Here is a 24,895-nt window from a genome sequence, read left to right as displayed (position 1 = left end):
GGCAGGTGGATTCTTAACCACTGTGCCACCAGGGAAGTCCCCAAGTCCACTCTTGCACTCTGTTTCTATGAAAACTTGGTGCTTTCTTTTTCCACTAAGCAAATTAATAATGCAAACAGGCAGATTTTTCAAATTTATGCTAAACACTGTCTCTAAGCATTTTCAAAGTCAAAATAACATGATCCATTTACATGCACAAAACACATCATTACAAATTATGTTATCAGCTTGTTAAATTAGGCATTCTTTTAAGCAGAAAATTATTAATTTTTGTGATATTAACTCCTAATGCACTAAAAGAGTTATAACTATTAATTCTGATTTTCATGAATTTGAACTCTCTCTCTATTTTTTTCTACATTTGTAAAGGCATCTCAAGCAAGAAAATGAAGTTCAAAAGTGCAAGATATTCAAATTTTGGATTTAAAACAAAATATAGGTAGTTATCTCAAGAGTTAAAATATATTTAACTATTACCTATAATATAATAAATATAATACAAATGTATAATATAATAAATACTTTTTTTCACTCAAGACTAAAAGTGTGCTTAGATTCAATTTCAAAAATAAAGTGAAACAAAAAGACTAAGCCTTCTTTCCAGTTCACTTGGAGTGGCAGTCTTTTCCTGCAAAAGTTTTTGCATAATTATATTTCTAACTCACAGGACCTCCCAGATTTATTCATAGTAAATACCTGCAACTACAGTATGTCACTCTTCACTCTGAAATCTACTCTAAAAGAAACTACGTGGTATCAGACTGTGAGAAATAATGTGACCTCGTGTCTGTCTTCTGACATGACTGCACTGAAGTCTTCATTCATTTCTCATGTCTACTTGAAAAGCTGTTTCATAGCAGTAAATCCCCCTTTTCCAAGCAACTGAAAACACTGGGCAAGCTGAGGACAAAAGGGTCCAAAATTTATACCTGAAATGCAAATGTGGATTCTTCCAAATTTTTAAAGTAACTGTTCACTTTTGATTACAGAAATGATATATTTTACAGTTAAAAATTATAAAAGTATCCAAAAATAAGAAAAAAATGTCACCTATATGTTGATCATGCAGATACGGTCGTTCTTAATATTATGGTGTTTTTATTTTCTACCCACACATGTATATATAAAATACATGTATATATATATATTTAAAATATGTTTTATATTCTCCCTCTCTCTCTCTCTCTTTCTCTCTCTCTTTTGCTCTCCAGTTATCCCTCAATATCTATGAAGAATTTGTTCCAGGATCCCCGCAAATACCAAAATCCAAGGATGCTCAAGTCTCATATAAAATGATGCAGTATTGGGCTTCCCTGGTGGCGCAGTGGTTGAGAGTCCGCCTGCTGATGCAGGGTACACGGGTTCATGCCCCGGTCTGGGAAGATCCCACGTGCCGCGGAGTGGCTGGGCCCGTGAGCCATGGCTGTTGAGCCTGCGCGTCTGGAGCCTGTGCTCCACAACGGGAGAGGCCACAACAGTGAGAGGCCCGCGTACCACAAAAAAAAAAAAAAAAAAAAAAAGATGCAGTATTTGCATATAACCTACATACAACCTCCCGTATACTTTGTATACTTTAAATCCTCTCTACAGTAGGCATAATACCTAATACAATGTAAATAGTTATAAACACAGTGTCAATGCTATGAAAAATATTGCCAGGGCGTGGCAAATTCAAGATTTGCTTTTTGGAACTTTCTAGAATTTTTTTTTTTTTTTTTTTTTTTTTTTTTTTGCGGTACGTGGTCCTCTCACTGTTGTGGCCTCTCCCATTGCGGAGCACAGGCTCCGGACGCGCAGGCTCAGCGGCCATGGCTCACGGGCCCAGCCGCTCCACGGCATGTGGGATCTTCCCAGACCGGGGCACGAACCCGTGTCCCCTGCATCGGCAGGCAGACTCTCAACCACTGCGCCACCAGGGAAGCCCTAGAATTTTTTTTTTTTAATACTTCCAATCGGCAGTTGGTTGAATCCGTAGATGTAGAACCTGCAGATATGGAGGGCCGATTCCATATGTGTTATATATATAGAGAGAGAGACAGAGAGAGAGAGAGAGAGAGAGAGAGAGAGACTTCTTTGAGAGAAAACTAACTTTAAAATATAAGTGTACATTGGGATTCCCAGGAAAGGAACAATGAAAAGAAGAAGGGGGAGCCCTAACCATGCAAGTGTTCCTAGGGAGGGCAGCCCTTAGCTAGGGATCCTAAGGTGCAAGTGTCAGCCGCTCCCGATGGCTGACCCTATATCCCCTTGGCCCACCCCCGAGTTCACCTTCAGCTCCGGTGGACTAGCGCTTAGCACACTGACAGCTGCATACCTCAGCACCACCTCTCTCTGCCTTTCTGTATGAGGGCTTTCTCCAGCACCAGAGTACCCACCATGGCAGAAATGAGGGCTATGCATGTGCCCGATCGCATGAGTCCCTTTTCACCAAACCTGCTAGAGGTACTGTCACCGATGGGTAACCGACCTATCAGGAGCCCTTTTGAGACCGACCAAACATTTGATGTCAAGTTGATTACAAGGGACCCCTTCTACTCTAGAAGGAGCAGTGATTTATGGTAAAAGAAGTCTGATAAAGGGCACATAACCATGGAATTCATTGCTCTTACCATATAGCACCATCATGCAGAATCTCTTGATTGCCCTGGTAGAGCTTTGAAATGGGCTCTCAGAGGCTCAGCTAAGGCTCTCGCTGGAGGAAAACACATTGTAGAGCTGGGGCACTGTCTTCCCAAATGCAGTCTATATGTGGAATCAACAGCCACTCACAGTGCCATGTCCCTAACAGCCAGAAGACAAATGCTAGGAACCAAGGGGGCGGCAGCGTCCTGCATTCCCGGTCCCTGCTTCGGGGAGTTGTGCTTCCACCGCCACAATTTTAGGTGCTGCAGGATCATGAGCCCCAAGAGGAAGTAGAGGATGCTTCCACCAAGACGTATAATAAGAGTTCCACTTAAACCTAAGTTTACAGCTGTCACCTGGTCATTTTGTGAACCTGATGATTGTAAGCCCACAGGCCAAAAAGGAGCCATTTTACTGTTGGAGGGGGCCAAGCCACAAGAAACTAAAGTTGCGTCTTCATAGTGGAGGCGGGAAAGTGTACGGCAGTGGGTGACTTCCCCACAGGGGAGGGGGCGGCGTGGGGTATGGGTCTTGGCCCTTCCCCCCGCAGTCAGAACTCTGAGCACCTAATTGCAGCAATCACAGACAAAGACGAGGTAACCGGGGCTCCGACACCTCAGGGATGAGGTTATGGGCCATCCCATCAGGAAAGTAGCCTAGGCATGAAATGATGGCTCAGAGTGACAGCAATCTCGAATGAATAGAAGGACGTGTGTGCGTGCGTGTGTGTGTGTGTGTGTGTGTGTGTGTGTGTGTGTGTGATGGATTTCAAGTATGGCCTCAGGTCCAGCTGCAACACAGGAACTGCAGCTTGTTGTGTGAGCACTCCCGATTTTCGTCCTTTTCTCTTCTTAGAGACTGGCCGGCCACCACCTCGAAGCATAACAGAGCGGATGCATGGATCTGAGCGATGCAAACAAGGAACGACTTTACTGTTGCAGGGAGCCAAGCCACGAGAAGCTAAGGTCGTGTCTTCATGGTGGAGGCGGGAAAGTGTACGGCAGTGGGTGAATTCACCACGGGGCGGCATGGGGTACGGGTCTCGGTCCTTCCCCATCCAGTAAGAACTATGAGAACCTGGTGGACTGGAACAGACAACGGTTGCCGTTCCACCCCTCCACTCCTAGACAATTTGAGGCAGGTTGTCAGCTGCCTTCTTAACTACTTGCCTCTCTTTGCTTATCTGCCTGAGGGTTTTCTCCATCCCCCTGAGGGAATTTGTGCAGCCCTCCTGCAGGGCAACCGCAAATGCCAGGGATGTTGCCCATCCAAAGATAACTCTCAATTCATGAAGGACAGAAGCTGATGGATAAATACTGCAGCTTCCTTGCCTCTGATGGAGGTCAATTCTAGGACATATTCCACGTGGTTTCTCCAGGGGCCCCCAGGAGGTTGAACTCAGTCACTGACAGTGGTAAGTCCTCATTGCTGCCCTGCGTATCAGCTTTGACCACTTCCCTCCTTCACTTTCCCTGTTGCCTTACTCTGTTCTTTGGGATCACCTTCCCAAATGGAGGACCTGCACTCCAGTCCTTGCTTCTGGGTCTGCTTTTGGGAAAACTCCAGTTCAGACAGTGTTTTAAAGGTTAAAAACAAAAGCACCAACAGGGAATGAACAGAGGCAGAGATAATACCCAGGAGACAGGAGTGGGCAGTGCAGAGATCATGGGCACATCCTTCCCCAAAGTTCATATCAAGGACTGGAAAGAGAGACAGCAGGAGAACAGAGGGGCCCAGGACTCCAAGTGGACACCCTCTGCATGGATGGTAGCTTAGGTGGGGCACCCTCATCCACTCAGTTTAGAAGAGAATTGATGGGAAGAATTCCAGGAAATCTTATGAAAGGGAAGTACATGAACAGGGCCTCAGGGAGCATGGGAAGTCTGCATTTATTCATGCGCTCATTCACTCAAATATGTATTGATGGCCCACTGCTTGCTGGGTATCATTTGAGGCCCTGGGGATACAGCTAGGAACAAACTAGCAAGACCCTGCCCTTATAGAGCTCCAGTTCTAGCAGGGGAAGACAGACAATAGACACAATTAAATGTACAACATTAGATGTGTGCTATGATGAAAAATAAAGGTGGGTAAAAAGAATGGTAGGAGTTGTTTAGCTTTGTTTCTGTTTTGTTTTAAGGTTAGGGGTCTCTTGGGGATTCTCTGATTAGGTGACATTTGCACAGACACCTGAGTGAATGAGGAAGCAAACCGTGCAGGTTTCTAGGGGAAGCACAGGGAAAAGACATGGCGAGGACAAATGGCTGTCGTAGCCAAAACCCTTCAATTAGACCTGGAGCAAGCCATCTGCCTGATCAGCATATTTGTTTCCTATCTCTGAGGTAATAAATTACCACAAATTAGTGGCTTAAACAGTACAATTTATTATTTTCCATTCTGGAGGTCAGATGTCTGACGTGACTTTCACTGAGCTAGAATCGAGGTGTCTGCAGTGCTGTGTTTCTTTCAGAGGCTCTAGGGAGCATCCATCTCCTTGCCTTCCAAGCTTCTAGAGGCTGCCTGCTCTCCTTACCTCATGGCCTCCCCTTCCTCTATCTTCAAAGCTAGTAATGCTTTGTCCCTTTGACCCTTCTTTTGTCCTCACATATCTCTCTGAGCACAGGCCTGGAAAGGTTCTCTGCTTTTAAGGACTCATGTGATTAGACGGGGACCACCCAGATAATATGGGATAGTCTCACAAAGTCCTAAACCTTAATCACATTTGCAAAGCCCCTTTTGTAAAGGTAACGTATTCACAGGTTTTAGAGATTAGGGCGTAGGCATCCTTGGGGACCATTTTTCTGCCTATCACAGTGTTTGGATGAAGGATGTGGGCAGGCTCGAGGTCTTTCCTGATATAATTAAAGATTTTGAGATGAGATCATCCTGGATTATCTGGGTGGGCTCTAAATCCAACGACAAGGTTCCTACTAGAGTGAGGCCGAGGGAATTTTGACACAAAGAGGAGATGGTGACGTGAAGACAGAAGCAGAGTTTACAGTTACGCAGCCATAAGCCAAGGAATGCTGGCAACCACCAGAAGCCGAAAGAAGCAAGGAAGGATTCTCCCTTAGAAACTTCAGAGGGAGAGGGGCCCTGCCAAAACCTTGATGTTGGATTTCTGGCCTCCAGAACTGTGAGAGAATAGATATCTGTTTTAAGACACCTAGTTTGTATATTAGAAAACTAATACACAAGTGCATCCAGGGTTACCGGATTCTCTTACTTTCTAAAATTAGGTAGAAATCCAGAATTTTTTACACGTGAAATCTTATTTTTAAAGGTCGACAATGTTTTCAATGTTAAAACACTGGACCATCCAAACAAAACACATGTGCAGGTAAATTCTGAGTCACTGGTACCAATTTGCCATGTTTCTGCTAAATATTCACAAAGCCTTCCCAACGCTTAACCACTCATTAGTCAATACTGACTTCAACGCACATCCCCAAATCAGATTTTTTTCTTTATGGGCCTTGTTCTGGAAATAGACTAAATTGGTTTCTAAAATCACAAGGTGGAAAATAAAAATCACTTGTTCTTTACATCCATCATTGTTCAACACTAAAAATGAGAAACATTTCAGGTCCCCTGTTTGATACATTTAGGGATAACAAACGCATCGATTAGTTTTTTTGAACTTGACATATGTCTTTCAACCCAAATCTGTGTCAGAGACAGATGCTAAGTTGGGCATGTTCAGACATCCACCCTCGTTAAGAGTTTGGCCAGCAAACACTGGCTTACAGGCCCTTGACCCTGTCAGAAGAAATCAACTGTGAGTCCATCTCCACTTCTCCTCTTTCCAGAGAGTTTTGCTTACTTGCTATTAGATTCATTCCTGTAAATAGTTTTAATTTGCTGTCTCCCCATTAGCATTTTTAGGTTGCTAAGTCATTTTGCCTGGATTCCAAGGTAATTTTGAAGAGGAAATAACAACTAATCTTCCCCATATTTGGGCTAGGCCTGGCCAGCAGGAGATTGGGCTTCAGTCCCAGTTTGCCACTAAACAGCTGCATAACCTTGGCCAACTCTCTTCACCTCTCTAGTCCTCAATTTCCTGTAGCCGATCTCTGAATTTCCTCTCAGCTTTAAAAATTATTTGGACAGGGTAATTTAATTATGCAGTAAGATCTCAAATCTAGTTCATCTTTCTTCAGGTTTACCCAAGGGTAGGGAACGCAGGACGCTTGCTCGCGTTCATTCACCAACCATTCACTAGGCTTCTACCATGTGCCAGGCGCTCTGCCAAACGCTGGGGCACAAATCTGAATACAACACCGGCCCCGCCCCACGGATCCCACAGTCTCTTGGGAGCTGGGGGTGCAGCTGCAAAGAAATCAGCAAATATGATACAGGGCTACGTGAGAGGGCTGCATGGAGCTCAAGAGAAGCCTTAGAAAGGCCAGGCAACTCACAAGGGAACAGTCAGGGGAGGGTCATTGAGGGGGTGGGGCCTGCAGGACCAGCAGAGGTTAGAAAGGCAAAGAGGAGAAACAGCAGCCCTCACAAAAATATAAAGGAATAAAACAGTCCCCGGAAAGCGCATGGCACTCCGAGAATGGCCAGTAATTTTTAGCTGAATGAATAAAACGGGATGACAACCACAACACCTGAACTACATTTTCATTCATTCTTTCAAGGAACAGGATCCTCTAGATGTTGCCAAACAGATGTGAGCTAACAGTCTTACTACTAAATGAAATCTGTGTAATGGTCACTGTCACAATGGCTCACAATGGACAATGGTCGTTTTCCACGCACCCGTTTATATGAAACTTTAAAGTTCTTGGGTGCAGAATAGACTCCCCACCTTATCCTACCTCAAACTTGTGTGGCTTCTTGACTCCACAACCCAAGCGCTGAAAATATTCACAGAGCACAAACAGGAAGTTAAGGATAAGATAAAGCTTTTCAGCTTACTATAAAAGACCAAGAAATACTGTATTTCTATGTGAAGGACATGTTCCTTCTAATTTGATGAGAATGAGAGTCATAGCAACATACTGTGATTCCTTCTTCCTGAACATTCAAGCACATAAAACGCAAGATCTACAGACGCTGACCTCGCATAATCTAAAGTGTGTTCACAAGTTGTTCCAGCTGATACTTTCAAAGGAAACAGGCAAAGAAAAAAAACTGTAAAAATAGTCAGCAGTCAATAGCTCTTCCTAAACCAGTTAAACGGCTACAGAATTGACCTGTGTACAAGAACTCTCTGGAACTTCTAATTAAAGAACCTCATCTGACCTTTGGTTTAGAACAAATGTCTTTTCAGGAAATTCAGCTGTAAGAAGGTGTTAGCATCTTGGGAGAACGAGGATTGAAAAATGTACACCATCTATTTTCCTTAAAGAATAAAATCACAGCAAGCAAGTTAATTTGTGCCCATATTCCCAGCGTGTTTATGCAACTGCTACGAGGTCAGTTCAAATCTTTTTATTTTTTTAAAAAATTCTGAAGAACTCAACAGGACTTCTTGTGACCTTTTAAATGTTGGAAAGGCATACTACACAAAGGAAGCACTCACCAACTGGTGAAGACACAAAAGAATGGAAACAACCACCAACTAAGCACACTTAGCAGAAAGCCAAGGCAGGAGGATCCAACCTGGGTTGGATCAGCACCTTTCCCCACTGCCTGCACCCTCTCCAACTTCTTTTTGCTTTATCATTGCTGAAGATGGGAATCTATTATATCAGCAGTCATATGCATTCTATTGTATCTCAAGGGACTGTTGAATCCTCTTTTTATTAAAATTATTTGATCTCACTCATTTAGTTCCCTTAGAGAGACCCCCAAAAAAAGGACCATTTAAAATACATGAAAAGACTTGAAGTTCAGGCCTGTTTTATTGCTGGTGTGATCAGTGATTTAAGCTATTTCACGTACAAGCCATGAACACTTGTCAAAAGGATGATGTTTTGCAAAATGAAATATTTTCTCTTAAACATTCCCTTATCTGCAGCAGACTTAGTTGGATATGCCTTGACTCATGTTAATTTTGCTTTTTATTTCTCCTGAATAGTCATGGTTTTATTTACCTTTAAAACTAATTGGTAAATTTACCTTTAAAACTAATTGGTAAAATATGGGAACTTGAAAAAGCAAACATGAATCATACTTATTCTTTGGGTTTTATCAGGTAGATCAGGCTGAAGTTAATTTTCTTTGTCTTCTGGGAAAACATTCAAAAATATTACCTTCTTGTGCCATTAACTTTAGTTTGAGGGAGCTCTTTACTCTTTTCCAAGGCCAATGCAGTGTTCTGGATCCAGGAGGTCTTAAACCCTCAGAAAGAGGTGATAAGACAAAGGACTGAACTTGTCCTTGCTGTAGGTCCAGTGCCTCCCTCCCCTCCAGCCAGGAAGCCACTGGCTTTAGGTCCTGCTTACTGCCTGTAACCTCCTGCAGGGCATAACAAAATCTGATTTCTCTCTGGACCTCCATCACCAGATACATAAAGAAGCAGGTGTTCAATAACCATTTGTTGAATTGATTAGTTTAGTGGCAAAAAAAAGATAAAACTCGAAACAAAATAATAATAAAAAATAACAATAATAGTTAACATTTATCGAGAGCTGCTAGTGCCAGCCAATATTTTAAGTCCTTAAACATTTTTCAATTTGTTAATCTTATACAATAAAAAGAGGCTATTAGTATGACCAATATGAATGTCAATTATTAGCAATAGCCAATAGAAGGTTCTGCTTGTATTCTCCAGTTTTCAGATGAGAGAAATAGGCAGACAGGGTAGTCATCTGTTCAAGGTCACGAAGCTGATGAGTGATGGATCTGGGAGCCACACCCCCAGGCAGTCTGACTTCAGAGTCCATGCAATTAACCGTGACAGCTACGAATTGCCATGTATCCAAGGAGTTCATGAGTTCTATCCACTGCTATAAACTGTTGCCCCAGACTTTGTGGCCCTTTCCCCATCACATTCCATCATAAGTTCCACTGGCCCACATTTCAACAGAGAAGCTCTGGGGGCACTTGACGTCTCAGGATGCTTAGATGACCCAAATCCTCATTATAAGAGTAATAGATATAGAGCGCCTCCATTGTGTACAATGTCTTCCAACATTTAAAAGGCTGTCACAAGAAAAGGGAGTTAAATCAGTTCCATGTTCATCCAGAGAAGAAAATAAGGACTAGTGGTGGAAATTACTGGAAGGCTGACTTTTCCCCTAGTCCTTTATTATTTCAAATATAGAGAAAAGTTGAGAGAATAGTAAAATGAACACCTGTATACCTATTCCCTTCAGCCATTAATTTTTTGTCATATTTATTTTATTTACTATATATAAGCATATATGCTATTTTTCCTGAACCATTTTAAAGTTAGTTGCAGATATCATAATACTTCACCCTTATTTTTAAAATGCATCTCCAGTAATAAGGGCTTTCTCCTACATAACCACACGACCATTATCCACACCTAAGAAAATTAACAATAAATGAGAAGATGGATTTGATACAATATATTAAGGAATTTGTTCAGAATTAGAGCTCCCCAAAGATCAAGTATGAAGTGAGTTCTCCATCGCTGGTAGAATGAGTTCATAACTACCTCTCAAGGAAAACATAGAAAGACCATACATATCAGGACTTGCTTGGAATTCTAGGTCCTTCCTGGGTTTGAGTTACATAACTAAAGTCTCTTCCCATTATCTTATCCCAGGAGACAGAACAAAACCTAATCTACTTTCCTAGAAAGAAGTGTGCTTTTTCTCCTTCTGCCATCATCCCAGTACCTATTCTCTCATAATCCCAGGTATCTGCCCACTGGGGCCACCCAGCCATCCTTCCTGGCTCCACTGCATAATTATTGACTCTTGAAGTTGGAAGATTCCATCAAGGCCACCTATGTTAGAGCCTGCTGGGCATCTTAAAAACAACCTTCCCCCACCCTGCACCCACCTTCCTCACTGCCCCAAAGCTGAATCTGCAGTAGCTCTTCAAAAGCTCCAAGCCCAGCCTGATGCCTGAACGCTCTTCCCAGAAAGGGAAGTCTGAACGCTGGGTCCCACGTGGGGTTATAGTTTATTGGCCTGAGCGCAAGGAAGGACAGGACTGATCTATGAGCCCAGAGTATGGGGTCGAGGATTATCCGAGTTCAGGGACAGTGAAATAGCTAGACCAAGTGAAGGGGCCATCCAAAAAGACTAGGCTGAAAGTCTGGCTCTCCACTAGGCAATGGAACAGAAACCATATTAGTCAGGGTTTTCCAGAGAAACAGAATCGATAGGATATGCATAGATAGATAGATAATCATTTGTCAATTGATTGGTTGATTGATTGATTGATTAGAAGTTACAGGTTCAGGGTTTCCCTGGTGGCGCAGTGGTTGAGAGTCCGCCTGCCGATGCAGGGGACGTGGGTTCGTGCCCCGGTCCGGGAAGATCCCACATGCCGCGGAGCGGCTGAGCCCGTGAGCCATGGCCGCGGAGCCTGCGCGTCCGGAGCCTGTGCTCCGCAACGGGAGAGGCCACAGCAGTGAGAGGCCCGCGTACCGCAGGAAAAAAAAAAAAAAAAAGAAGTTACAGGTTCACATGATCATGAAGGCTGAGTAGTCCCATGATCTGCCATCTGCAAGCTAGAGACCCAGGAAGGCCAGCAGTATAGTTTGAAAGTCTGAGAGCTAAAAAATTGATGGTGTAGATTCCAGTCCAAGTCCAAAGGCTTGAGAGCCAGGATCTTTGAGGGCAGGATGAGACCAATATCCAGCTCAAGCACTCAGGCAGAGGGAGCAAATCCTCCCTTCCTCCACCCTTTTGCTCTATTCAGGCCCTCAATGGATTGTATAAAGCCATATTGGGGAGGGCTGTCTGCTTTACTCAGCCCACCAATTGAATCGCTAATCTCTAACAGAAACACCCTCAGAGATACACCCAGAAATAATGTTTAACCAGCTACCCGGGCACCCCTTGGTGCAATCAAGTTGACACATAACATTAACAATCACAGAAAACTAGGATCCCAGAGGTTGAGAGAGACCGGTTGGGGGCAGAGCCTAGTAAGAGATGCTAAGCTGTTAGCAAGGCACTCTTGATTAGCGTCCACACCCCCAAATGAGTCAGGAGGAAGCTAAAGGAATAGAAGCGAGTGGTTGCAATGAAGCCCAACTTGCAAAAAGAGGTACGTGAGCTAGGGGAGCAGGAGTTCAGTCTTCTAATCCAAGGAGTCTGATTAATTTCACGATGCTCTACTCAGAGCCCAGCCCACTCTGAGGCACTCTGCCTTTCCTGTCCCCTACCTTGTAATCTGAAGCCACCTTGCCAACCAGAGAGAAGAAATGACTGAAAACTTTGAACAGGGGTTAAATATCAGTGGAGGAGGAAACAATGGGATAAAAAAAGACAGAGATGCTGTAGTAGAGGGAGGGAAAAGGCAGAAAGAGAGAAATTCCAGAAGAGATGCTGTCTGCTGACTGGGAGGGATGGTCACAACGCATACTAAGGAAAAAAAAAAAATCTAGGGTCTGACAGAACACAGGGGAGGCTGACAGGCCAGCAAAACCAGACTCAGTTCCCCTCCTGCTGTGAACAGGATGATAACTCTTGAATCAGAAGTAAAGAATGAATTGAACATTCTCAAGATTGCAGGTGTGGGCTTGACCACCAACAGGAAGACCACTGTGATACAGATGACACTGCCAGTCTTTTGTACATGGGGCATAGTGCAGAGCTACTAAGAGCTTTACAGAGGTTATCACAGGAGAAAAACAACTTCCCCGTACTCAACTATTCCTCCAGAAAGAAACCAGAAATTCACTTGTTTATTTTATTAAGAAAATACCACCTTGGGCTTCCCTGGTGGCACAGTGGTTAAGAATCTGCCTGCCAATGCAGGGGACACGGGTTCGAGCCTTGGTCTGGGAAGATCCCACATGCCGCGGAGCTACTAAGCCCATGAGCCACAACTACTGAGCCTGCGCATCTGGAGCCTGTGCTCCACAACGGGAGAGGCCGTGACAGTGAGAGGCCCGCGCACCGCGATGAAGAGTGGCCCCCGCTCGCCGCAACTGGAGAAAGCCCTTGCACAGAAACGAAGACCCAACACTGCCAAAAATAAATAAATAAATTTTAAAAAACATGTGGCAAGTAATTGAGTTAATTAAAAAAAAAGAAAATACCACCTCGTCTTTGTGTCTTACCTTCAATAAATGATGACTGGACAGAGACAGAGGTGGAAACGTGGATGCTTCCGAACTTCCCCTTTCCTTCTTCTCTGGCTATAAGCAAGGAGAGAAGACGAGAATGAGCCCGGGGTCTAGAGGAAGCTGGGAGAGGAGGCTGCCTCTCAAGCTGCGTGTCAGGAGAGACCTGAGCCCCAAAGATTGTGGTCTGCCTTCCTTCAACACACTCATGATGGCTCTGCAATGTGTCGGCTTGGCTGAACTACACTTCCCAGAATTCCCTTTTCTGCGCGTTTCTAGGTAGGGTGGGCCATAAGAGACATTTTGGTGCGAGATTTGGAGAGCGAAAGTGAAGAGGCAGTCATATTGGCTCCTGTGCTAGCAAGGTGGGCGCTTGCTCTTGTGTATCATTCTGTCTGCCGACCCACCTCCTTGTCAGGCAGCAGCCAGCTCTGCGACTGTCCCCTGGTCCCCTGGGTCCTGCTTCAGCGTTTCTTCTCCTGGGCTAGGTGTGTGTTTAGCTCCTTGGTGCAGGGCGCTAACTTCTCCTGCAAGATACCACATCATCAAGGTTGGAAGCAAGGAGAACTGACTTGAATTCCAGTCAGTCTTCATGGGTTCCAGCTTGTCCTTGCTCTCTCCCGCTTGACATCCATTCCCCCTTCCCAGCCACCTGCCCTGTGAACTTCAAGCTCGTGATTAGACATAAAAATATATCTCATGCACAAGTAAGATATAGATATAGATATAGATATATGCTTCTCTGATTGAACCCTGACTGATTCAATTCTCAGAGGAGAGTTCCAGGTCCTCCCCAGGACACGCTGCTCAACGTTTTCAAGGTCACATTAATTTTCCACCAGATTGTTATCAGCAAACCATTTTATATGCTCCCCTGTCAGGAGAAATAAAAACACAAGAATGCAGCCATTTCGAAGAATTTTCTCAAACACCTCCAAGCTGACAACTTGTATTAAACATTCTGTGTCTCATTCCAAGTAGAAGAAGTTAATTATTCCCAAGCTATACGTGTTTTTGTTGTTGTCATTTTTAATCTCTCTGAGCATTGAAAAGCCCCTTGTTAACTGTGCAATTTTGAGCAAGTAACTTCAACTCTTTGTATTTCATTTCTTCATCTGTAAAATGGATCTGTAACAGGATTGTTGTGATGATTAAAAATAATGACAGTAGGGCTTCCCTGGTGGCGCAGTGGTTGAGAGTCCACCTGCCGATGCAGGGGACACGGGTTCGTCCGGGAAGATCCCACATGTCGCGGAGCGGCTGGGCCCGTGAGCCATGGCCGCTGAGCCTGCGCGTCCGGAGCCTGTGCTCCGCAACGGGAGAGACTGCGACAGTGAGAGGCCCGCGTACCGCAAAAAAAAAAAAAAAAATTTTTTTAATAAAAAAATAATAACGGTAAAGAAATTTGTATAGTATCTGGTCCAGAATCATTATTCCATTTGGAAAATAAGGAGAGAAAGCAAGGAGGTCTTGAATTTTGCCTGAAGAAAAAAGAAACTTAGCCATCTAGAAGAGAACTTGGAATCAAAAGATCAGGCACAGATGCGAAGAAAGAGCTCAGGAATTTTTCTAGATTTACTCTAGGGGCTGTGGCTAAATAAACTTTGAAAAGCCTTTTATTTTAAGAAGGAATAATAAGATGAAGACTTCTTTAGTTTGTTGAGTAATTGTGCTTAAGAGACAGGGACACCTGCTTCTAGAGGTCACAAGAAAAATGTAAGGACTTCAGAATATTGAAAGAGAAAATAGTAGTTTATCCTTTTAAAAATTATTTTTAGAAATTATTTTATTGATAGTTTTAAATGGGAACAATTGCTTATCGTACAAAATTTAAGATATACAAAAATACATATAATGAAAAGCAATCCTCCTTCCCCCATTTTCTCTTTCCTCTATTACCCATTTCTTGTATATCCATTCAGAGACAGTCTATACATGTATAAATACACACACATACACACACACAGACCCATCTGACAGAATACAGGTCAAGTAGACATGTATGCTTTATGTAATTATACAATATGTATTTCATATATTGTTTGTTTTTGTATAGTTTATTTTACATATTCTTCTCTACTTTGCTTTTTATACCTCACAATGTATCTTGGAACTTCATTTCAGTACAAATATGCCTGCCTCATTCTTTTTAATGGTTGCATAATATTCGGTTTTATAGATGTGCAAAAAGTACAATAATTTTTGACCTGTACAATTACATTGTTGCCATTGTTTCACTATTAAAATAATGCTGCAAAAATAAAATAAAAATAAAATAAAATAAAATAATGCTGCAATGAACAGACTTGTACACATTATTTCACATGTGTGTGGTTATATCTTAGGTTAAATTCCCAGAACAGGAAATTGTTGAGTCAAAGGATTTGTATGCTATTTATAGATATTGTTAATATAATTTTGTTAGAGATTTTATCAAGTTTTACTTCAACTATACAATTCTCTGTTTCCCTACACTAACAACATTGTGTTATCAAAAATTTCATATTTACCAATCTGGTAAAAGATATAACTCATTTTAGTTTTAAGGACATTTCTCTTGTCATGAGTAACGACTGGATCTTTTCATATTTTAAGAGTTATATAAAATTTTGTTTTCTGTGAATTATCTGTTAACATGCTTGCCCAATTTTCCACTGGTGGTTGGTCTTCCTTATACCTATTTGTAGGAAAACTCTTTATACTAAAGAAATAAGCCCTCTGTGATATGAATTGTAAATACAGTTTGTCTTTGGTCTCCTGGCTTTGTGCTGGTTTTATCAAGCAGAATTTTTTCAAACAAGCTGCATTTTTATATCCTATTTTGCTTCTGAAAAGTGCTGATCTACCAAAGCTTCCTGAGAGCTCAAAAGTTTATTCATGAAAACCTAGATTAAAACTCCCAAATAATATTAATTTAATAAAATATTGCTTGGATTTGACCTAAGATTGAAACCATAGGTGGAAAAATTTCTCCAAAAATATTTATATCCTTGGAAAAGCTTGAAGGATTCCATAAATAAGTATTGGAGAAATATAAAGAAATACCCAGTTTGGGACAAAAACCGACTTATTAAGCATTAGTTTAATTAGTCCTTTCTGTTTCAACTATCAGTATTGTGAAGGTATCTGTGCTAAATACTGAACCAGAAAGTATTAATTTAACAAATTTATTAACTCTTATTAGTGTAAAAAAAATTAACTATAAAAGAGCCACAAACTACAAGGTACACTAGTAACCCACAGGAAGAAAAGCCCCAAACCGAAAAGCCCATGTCTGCAAACATTTCACAAAGCTACATTCTCCTCAAGACACTCTTCTCACAGCCTGTCCAGAGAAGCTTCTGCTGAGAAGCAAAGGGCAAACCACCTCCAGAAACCAGAGCATTTGGACTTGTGTGGCGTCTCTGACGTCACAAAGGCATCTCAGTGAGTTTTGTCCCCTGAGATGGGAGCAAAATGGAGTAATTCCTGTTCTCTAATTGTAAAAGTCAAGTGCTATCCCAGAGCCAAACTGAGAGAAAGATACAGGAAGAAAGATACAGGCAATCCGGGGCAAAACAGGAAGGGCAAGAGGGTTCCGCAGACTTGAATGGACCACAGACAAACCCAGCAGGTATTCAGAAAAGAAAAACAAGTCGCATTGCTATCCTGGGAAGGCAGCCATCGTTTAGCAAGCACTCTCTCTTCCTAGGCTCTCCTTGGAGAAGGATCAAACCCTCAGCTAGGGAGCCCCGTGTCTGTGACCCCAGAGACCTCGAACGATCGTTTCCGTTTGTGCTTGGCGTTGTCACAGATGCTGCTGGTTCCCTTGCTGACTCTGGCTCAAGGACCCATTGCCATCCCTCCAGAATGACTTCCCTTTGGGGTCCCTTTCCAGGTTCTCTCAACTCTGGTTCCTGAAACAGCCTTTTGGTTTGTGGTCTTCCATTTTTCAGTAGCTGAAGGAGACACTGTCAGGAGGTGCAAGGAAATATGTTGTGGAAAGGAGCTGCTTTTTACCCGCCTCGGCCAGCATGAAGCCAGAAAAAGCAGTGTTCTTTTCATGGCTTCACTCTGGGTCAATGTGGGCCAGAGGGAAGCAGTGGAGTAGGCTCTTCTGTGGCCAAGGACAGAGGAAGCTGTCTAAAATCAATATATGGAGTTGTCTCACACCATCAGTTCTCACTTTCAATATTTTAACCAGACTTTCTGCCCCTCTCCTTCTCTGCCTGCCCTTTCAGCTGGAGAGCACTGTGGATTCCACAGAACAGCGAGCATCTGAGAAATATTGGGACTTAAGGAAGTGGTAAATTATGCAGATGCTGTTGATAAACGGGGTCTCTAAAGCCAGCTGTCTGTCGCTATGCCAAAGCCTTGGCTCAAACAAATGGTCATAGCTCTTACAGCCAGCAGGAACCCCGGAGACCATCAAATACAGACACCCTTCTTACAGATGAGGCAGAGAGAGTAAAGGTGCTTAAGTGTCTTGTCCAGGGTCATTCAGCTGCAATTGGCAGAGCCAGGATGCTGAGCCAGGTCTTTTGACTGGAGGTTCTGTGTTGTTGCCATGATCCACATGTGCCGTGATCCACACATGAGCAACTGGCTGTCCATAGGCTGGGATTTTGTGAAAGGATTGCTGCACCCTTCTTTGAGCTAGCCTCAGCAAGGGAAATGTCATACACACACACATAAATACACACACACACACCCTATGTACAGTGCCTTTTCAGTCCTCAAGTCAGAAAGCAAACCCTGGACTTCCTGGTGGCTCAGTGGTTAAGAATCTTAAGAATCTGCCTGCTAATGCAGGGGACACAGGTTTGAGCCCCGGTCCGGGAAGATCCCACATGCCGCGGAGCAACTAAGCCCATGCGCCACAACTACTGAGCCTGCGAGCCACAACTACTGAACCCGTGTGCCGCAACTACTGAAACCCGCACACCTAGAGCTGGTGCTCCGCAACAAGAGAAGCCACCAATGAGAAGCCCGCGCACCACGACGATGAGTAGCCCCTGCTCGCCACAACTAGAGAAAAGCCCACGCACAGCAACAAAGACCCAACACAGCCAAAAATAAATAAATAAATTTATAAAAAAACAAACAAACAAACCCTTAAGCCTTTGGGCTTCTAACAAGCTGTGCACAACCTTCCCTAGCCAGTAATTGGGAGGTTTCTATAATATCAAACAATATATCAGCCATTCATTTGTCTAAGACAGTGAAAATTTTGACCAATCTGAAAAAGTTACCTTTACACGTAACTCCATTGTAATTGCTCAAAGGTGTTCTCAGGTTTTGAGAATTTCAGATGGTTTAATAAATACTCCTTGCTGTTTATCTTTTGACTTTGGTGACTCCCAGATGAGCCTTGTCCAAAAAGAAAAAAAAAAGATTTAGGGAAAGGAAAAATTACGGACTTTCAGCTAAAAGGCTGGATTTAAAAGTTTTATTTGGCTCACATCGTGTTTGGCCTGGGAAGCAAGAGTTTTCCCTCAATTCTGGTCTAGAATTACATGTCTTACCATTTTTCCAGATATCTCATCTTTTCTTACAGATGTCACTATTATAATAAATTTGTTGGAGTAAGACATAGGACTGGCTGGGAAAGGTCAAAGGGCACAGAGAATCCCATTTCTTGAGCAACAATCTGGTCAGGGATGGTCACTTACTCTTCATACATTGGTAGCTGGCAGTCAGTGCTGGCTGTGAGCTGAGACTCCCACTTACAAGGGAACTAAAAAGTCATCATTTTCCTAGCTCCCAAGGAAAAAGCAGGGTTCTGCTGCCATTGAATAAGGGGAGTTCCAGTATCACCCACAGATGCTGTAGGCAAAATAAAATCAGATCTTACCAATCCACTACGGTCTTCCCTGCTGATGACCCTTTCTCAGATACGAAAGTTACCTGCCACAAGGGAAATGTGCTATCAACCACCCCAGAGAGGCATTTCCTCTCTCTCCTTGTACTCAAAGCATTACTTGGATGGCAAGTTTGGTGGACTGGCATTTGGAGGATGAAGGGGAGGGGAACAGGTCAGTGGTCTGTGCTATTATCACCACCATCACTCTCTCAGCCAGCACTGATTGTCACTGGGTCCGCACAGGACCTTTGGCGACAGCTCCCTCCTTGATAAAAGCAGCCCTCAAGGCTCAGAGGCTCAAGACCTCTCTGAGAAGGACCCCGTCTCTGAGTGTGTCTGACGACACTTTACTGATTATGCGATGAGGAGCTAGGGAGCCGGGTGTCCTGTCTTCCTGTCTTCTGGCTCCTGGACACACCAGAGTAGTCTATGCACTCTGGCTCTACACTTACCTTTCCATTTTTACCTCTCTTCCCTCCTCCATGCAATCCAGTTAGAGAATCAAATCTTAAATCAACAAATCTGTAACTGGAGAGGAAGGAGGGGTAGGTACAATCTAATGGCTGTCATGATGTATCTGTTTTCTAAGTCTTAAAACACTTTATTTCAACTTAAAAATATATAAGTGTACCATTTAAATTGTATACAATATATATTGTATATTAAATATATAATACATCATCATAAAAATAGAAAAAAACATAAATATATAAATATACAAGGTATTGGTCAATGTGTAAGGCCAAGGCCTTTTCTTTTGGTGTGAGTACATTATTTGATGACCTGTAAAATCGTCTGTCACCAGCCATACCCATAATTCATTGCCTGACATTCCCAACTTCAATTTTTTAAAGATGAACAGAAATTTAAAGACACTTCCGTATCAGTTAAAGGACAAAATTTTTCTGAATTTCTATTCCTTTTTTTCCAGCCCTTGTCTAACACACGTAGTTATCACTTATCTTTAGTTTGTGGCAATGAATATTTTGTGAGGTCTACAACAGTGGTCATAAAATAAATAGAACCATAACATCTTCTATCACTGATTTCATGTGTGATCATGTTTCATTTAACATTTGTAACTTTTGTTCTCTCTGAGAAAGGCACACTATAAAATGGGGAGAGAAATTCAAATAAAAACTAGTACACAAATGTTCATAGCAACACTGTTAAAAATAGCTAAAAGGTGCAAATTACCCTAATGTCCATCCACTGATGAATGGATAAACAAAATGTGGTCTGGCCACATGAGGGAATATTATTCAGCCATAAAAAATGAAATACTGATACATGCTGTAACATGGATGAGCCTCAAAAATACTGTACTAAAAAGAAGCTAGGGCCTCCCTGGTGGCGCAGTGGTTGAGAGTCCGCCTGCCGATGCAGGGGACACAGGTTCGTGCCCCGGTCCGGGAGGATCCCACGTGCCGCGGAGCGGCTGGGCCCGTGAGCCATGGCCGCGGAGCCTGCGCGTCCGGAGCCTGTGCTCCGCAACGGGAGAGGCCACAACAGTGAGAGGCCCGTGTACCGCACAAAAAAAAAAAAAGAAGCTAGACATGAAAGGTCACGTATTTTACGATTCCATTTATATGGTATATCTAAAACAGGTAAAGCCATAGAGACAGGAAGCAGATTAGTGGTCATCAGAGTCTTGGAAGAAGGATGATATGGGAGAGACTGCTTAAGGGGCACAGGGTTTCCTTTCAGGGTGATAAAATATTGGGGGACTAGATAGAGGAGGGGGTTGCACAACATTGTGAATGTACTAAATGCCACCGAGTTGTACACTTTTAAGTGGTTAATTTTAGGTTATGTGAATTTTAACTCAATACAGAAAAAGAATGGGAGAGAGGGAATAGGTCCTAAGAACTTAGGAATAGGTGTCCCCCAGCACACACCCACTTTCACTCATGTGGTACACGTACAGGTACATACATGAGTGATGTCCGTGACCTAGGGCTTCCTTAGCAGTGGGTCCTTCTGCCTTCCCAGAGGTTACTGCACAGTTACTCCTTCGTTCTGTACCAGGGGCCTATTGATCTCTCAGACCCTTAGCACCACTGTAACCATCTTACGATCGTCAATTTCTCCCTACCCAGACTAAATCCCATTCTCCTCTCCTCAAAGTCTGCACTAAAGGGACTGCCAGGATCCAGCCTTGATTGGCCATTTGGGACACTCTCCTGAGATGACCCCAAGAGGTCTCACTGGGCCATTTCCCACTCCATGAAAGTGACCAGGGGCGTAAACTGCATATCCCTCCACCATTTGCATTCACTGAAGGACATTACTTCCTTTCCAGAGCACAGATGGGCCACATCTGGAGATGAACACACCAACTGCTTCTCCCAAAACGTAGATGTCGTAAGCTAAGCCCTGCTGGTGCTGCACACATTAGCCACACTGCCGTGCCTGGAATATGTATCTCAGGATTGGGTGGGCTCAGCGACCTCTGACTGAAGTTGCCAAATGTTCCACAAGAAGAGGAAGAAAAAGAGCTCCAATGGGACAGCTGAGCTCTGAACAGGAGTTTCTCCCATCCTTATCTCTGGGAGCCCTACATAAAGCAGATCCTGCCCTGGGAGCCCATCATGAGATGCGGTAAGCCTCGGAGAGGAGGATTGAGGCTAACAGAAAGCAAATGTCTTCTTTGGCAACATCCACAGCTGACGTCAGTGTATTTTTCTCTCCATTGTTAATGAAAAAAAGGTTATAAGAAGACAGCTCTGTGGAACAGGCTAAATACAAAAATGTTCTGTTTGACTCTGATCATTTGCACTTCCTATGATAAGCAACACATGGCAGCAACCCTATTGTGTGAATGTACTAAATTAACAATTTAAAGATCTTTGCCACAAAAGTTTATCTGCTGGGGAAGAAAACGGCAAAGGACTAAAACAAGAAGAATGACTCCAGCAAAGACACAAATATATGTTTGAACGTACGTAATGAGCATGATTCCGTTGGTAACCTGCTGTCCCCAGATTCCCTAGTTTCTGATGTTACCCTTTAACATCCAAATGAAATGGCTGGAACCTCCATCCCACGTGCTGTGGGAAAGACTCCAACCCCTGCCAGGAATTGCTTGGGGGGCAGGGGGAGATTTTCATTCTGTAGACCTGTCCAGGCTGAGCCTTCTTTCCGGACATCACATTCAGCTCTACAGAGGTCGCCCTCTCTCACTGTCCTATTTCATGCCTTGCTGAACACAACCCAATGCGCTTTGTCCCCCAGAGAATCACGAACCCAGGGTTGTTGTGCATCGCCTGCTTTGAAGTTGGGGACATAGGAGGAACTGACAGCACAGTAAGGTAAATGGCAACAAATAAAACTGTATTAGACATCCCTTGGTTGTTCCCTGGGGTAGGGAATTTTTTCCTGCTGGTCATGGTCTGTCCCCCAGACTGCAGCTTGTCACCAACGTCTTGCCTTCCTCTACCCTCCTGAGACGCTTTTCCTATGAACTCGAGTTCCCAGCTTCAACCCTCCTAAATAGTGCTTATTTTCTGACGTAATGCCGTTACCTACCACATCGCACGCATGCGCACACACACACACTCTAAACTATTCTCTGGGTCTAACTTTGCATCTCCAAATACCCCCAGTTAGTGTGCTCTACTAAACAAAGGATCTCCGCCTCCAAATCTCCACCTTTTGATAGCAGAAAACCCTCACAGAAGCTTCCAAGTTCCAGGATTTCCATCACCAACCTATATCACAGGTTATACCATTGGGAGGGAGGGACAGGGTCAGTTTTTTGAACTGTGCAGGGAAAGGTGCGGGGGGGGGTTGCCTATTCAAAACTGGAATCATATTTGAGGGAAAGGGATGAAATAGATACTAGGTAGGCAATCAGTAGTTTCCCCTAGTCTTCTACCTCAGATCTTTGTAAATGGGGTAGGTGTGTGTGAATAATAACAGATTTGTTCCCCTTAGCTAGAACAAGTCTGGAAATATCGTGGGAGCATATTGCTCTGGAATCAAAGGAGATTTTATGGGCAATAGAAATGGATTATGCAAAAATATTAAGGAATCTCTAAACAGATCAAACAAGCTCCAAAACCCTGCATTCAAGCTAACATATGGAATGATGTTTATGCCTCAAGCTTGAGAAATAATGTTTTGTTTAACTCAATATGGAGGTGTACGATGAGAGTAACAATAATGAATTTGTGTGAATTGTGAACAGGAGTGAATTTGTAGTTTTTCAAAACTGCATTCTAATGTGTTGTCTCATTTGATCGTGCTTAAATGTGCTACAACTAAGGGAATCATTCTGCCAGTTTAATTTTTAAAATATTTCATTTTCATTGATTAAGCCACCGTTTTATGGAGATATTCAGCCTCCTCAAGTGCATTCTGACTTCAAGAAGCTGGTTAGACTGCCCTGAGAACCATGAGGAAGAAGCAATGGTTGATGATTTCAATCTGGAAAAAGGAAGAAAGATCAACCATTTTTATAGTTCTTCCTAGAGGAATCGCATTAAAACTAAATAATCTGGGCTTCCCTGGGGGCGCAGTGGTTGAGAGTCCGCCTGCCGATGCAGGGGACGCGGGTTCATGCCCCGGTCTGGGAGGATCCCACATGCCGCGGAGCGGCTGGGCTCGTGAGCCATGGCCGCTGAGCCTACGTGTCCGGAGCCTGTGCTCCGCAACGGGAGAGGCCACAGCAGTGAGAGGCCCGCATACCGCAAAAAAAAAAAAAAAAAAAAACTAAATAATCTTATGTGAGTACTGGCAACAATTTTTCCTCTTCACGAAAGAGTTGCTGCTTCTGAAATTTGGGGGAAAGTCATAAAATATCTATTAATTGGTTTTATTTTTAAATATTACTTAATCAATCTAAAATGTTTTTAAATTATTGATTCCCAATATAGCCAAGCCAATCTTTTACCCTTAGCCAAAAAAAAAAAAAAAAAATCGGATTAAAATACATTAGAAACATCCAACTGAACAGAAATTGTTTATGAATATGATACCACAGAAAATAGTCATCTCAGGGTCCTCCTACAGAAAAGTCCACAGTTCAACAGCTATATCTAACTTTCAATACATCAAATACATCAGTTTGTCAGAATGAAATTCTCAGAATACACATGTATGTCCTTTGAAGTATAGCAAATCCCTTTAGAATGTTTATTATACCTGTTGAAGGACGTTTACACTAAAACAGGTCAAAATGTAAATTCAGGAAGTCAAAAAATACCATGAATTTGTAATAGCCTAAGACAAATTTGGCTACCTAGAGTTCGTGGGATGTGCTCTGTAAGTTAGCTTCCATCTGTGTACACTGTGAACAAATTAAAATTTCCACAAAAGCAAATAATTTTCACATCTCCAATTCATGCATTCTCCTGAAAACTCATGACTCTAGCAGATCCAAGGAAAGAAACCACTGAGAAAGGCTGTAATAATTTTAGGGAGAACATTTTACAGTTTGTGTTTCACTTCAATTATCTCTTTGCTTCTTGTGGATGTTTGATTTATTACTGCTGTCAAGAAAACTCCTCGGTTTCTAGTAAGAAGCTGAAGAAAAGCTGAGACGCCCACATCCCAGATGTCCAAGGTTCCAGACACATGGCATCTGTGCAAATATGAGTGATAAAGCTCTGGTTTCCAATCTTAGTTGATGAAAATCAAGCTTTCAATTTTTCCTATCCCTCTAGTGGTTATATCCCTTTTGAACTTTATATTTTAAAGTTTAAACCTCCAGGAATATTGTAAACCAATGAGCCAAAGATTTTATTTGAAGAAATAAAATTATTTTTAAAAGTATCACATAATAACAATACCCCAAATCTCTATGAAGCAGATTTAGGAAAACAATCCAAATCTCAAATAACCCCAAATCTCCAGAGATAAACACACTTTTCTCAGGAAGGGAAAGACAGAAACACTGGAAAGCAAATCTATATTCAAAAAGTTTCAATCTGAAGCATTCTGGCTAATGAAGTCTCAGAGGCTTATTCAGAATACTTTATATCTACTAATAATTATAGCCATCAAGTTTCCAGAAGGTATACAATTTTGCATTTTGTCAGAAGTTTTCAGGTTTGTATATATTCTTGGGAATACTTAGTCTCAGTCCTACTTTGGGGGTCTTTGGGGGAGACTATGGTTGGGGACCAATAAATATGTATCCTAAGGGGTTTTACAAGTGGTTCCGAGCTCTCCATGTGCCTGTACTGGGCACTGTTAGCTTCCTGCACAGAATCTTTCTTCCTTCTTCCTTCCTACCAACTTAGGTTGAGCTCCCGCAGTAGCAGAAC

At 42.8% G+C, this 24,895-nt stretch overlaps 1 long non-coding RNA gene across 1 annotated transcript in view; it reads right to left on the bottom strand.

Annotated features, from left to right (window-relative positions):
• LOC307185989 overlaps positions 1-12,974 on the bottom strand; it is a 40,699-nt gene extending 27,725 nt beyond the window's left edge. The window contains exon 1 of the long non-coding RNA XR_013828231.1: positions 12,782-12,974. This is a non-coding gene — a long non-coding RNA (uncharacterized lncRNA). The remainder of the gene's footprint in view (positions 1-12,781) is intronic.
• Between the last annotated feature and the right edge of the window lie 11,921 nt (positions 12,975-24,895).

The sequence above is a fragment of the Stenella coeruleoalba genome (genome assembly GCF_951394435.1).
Source record: "Stenella coeruleoalba genome assembly, chromosome: 4".
Taxonomy (NCBI): Eukaryota; Metazoa; Chordata; class Mammalia; order Artiodactyla; family Delphinidae; genus Stenella; species Stenella coeruleoalba.
The sequence above is the reverse complement of the archived record's forward strand: the minus strand, read 5'-3'. Positions and strand labels throughout refer to the sequence as shown.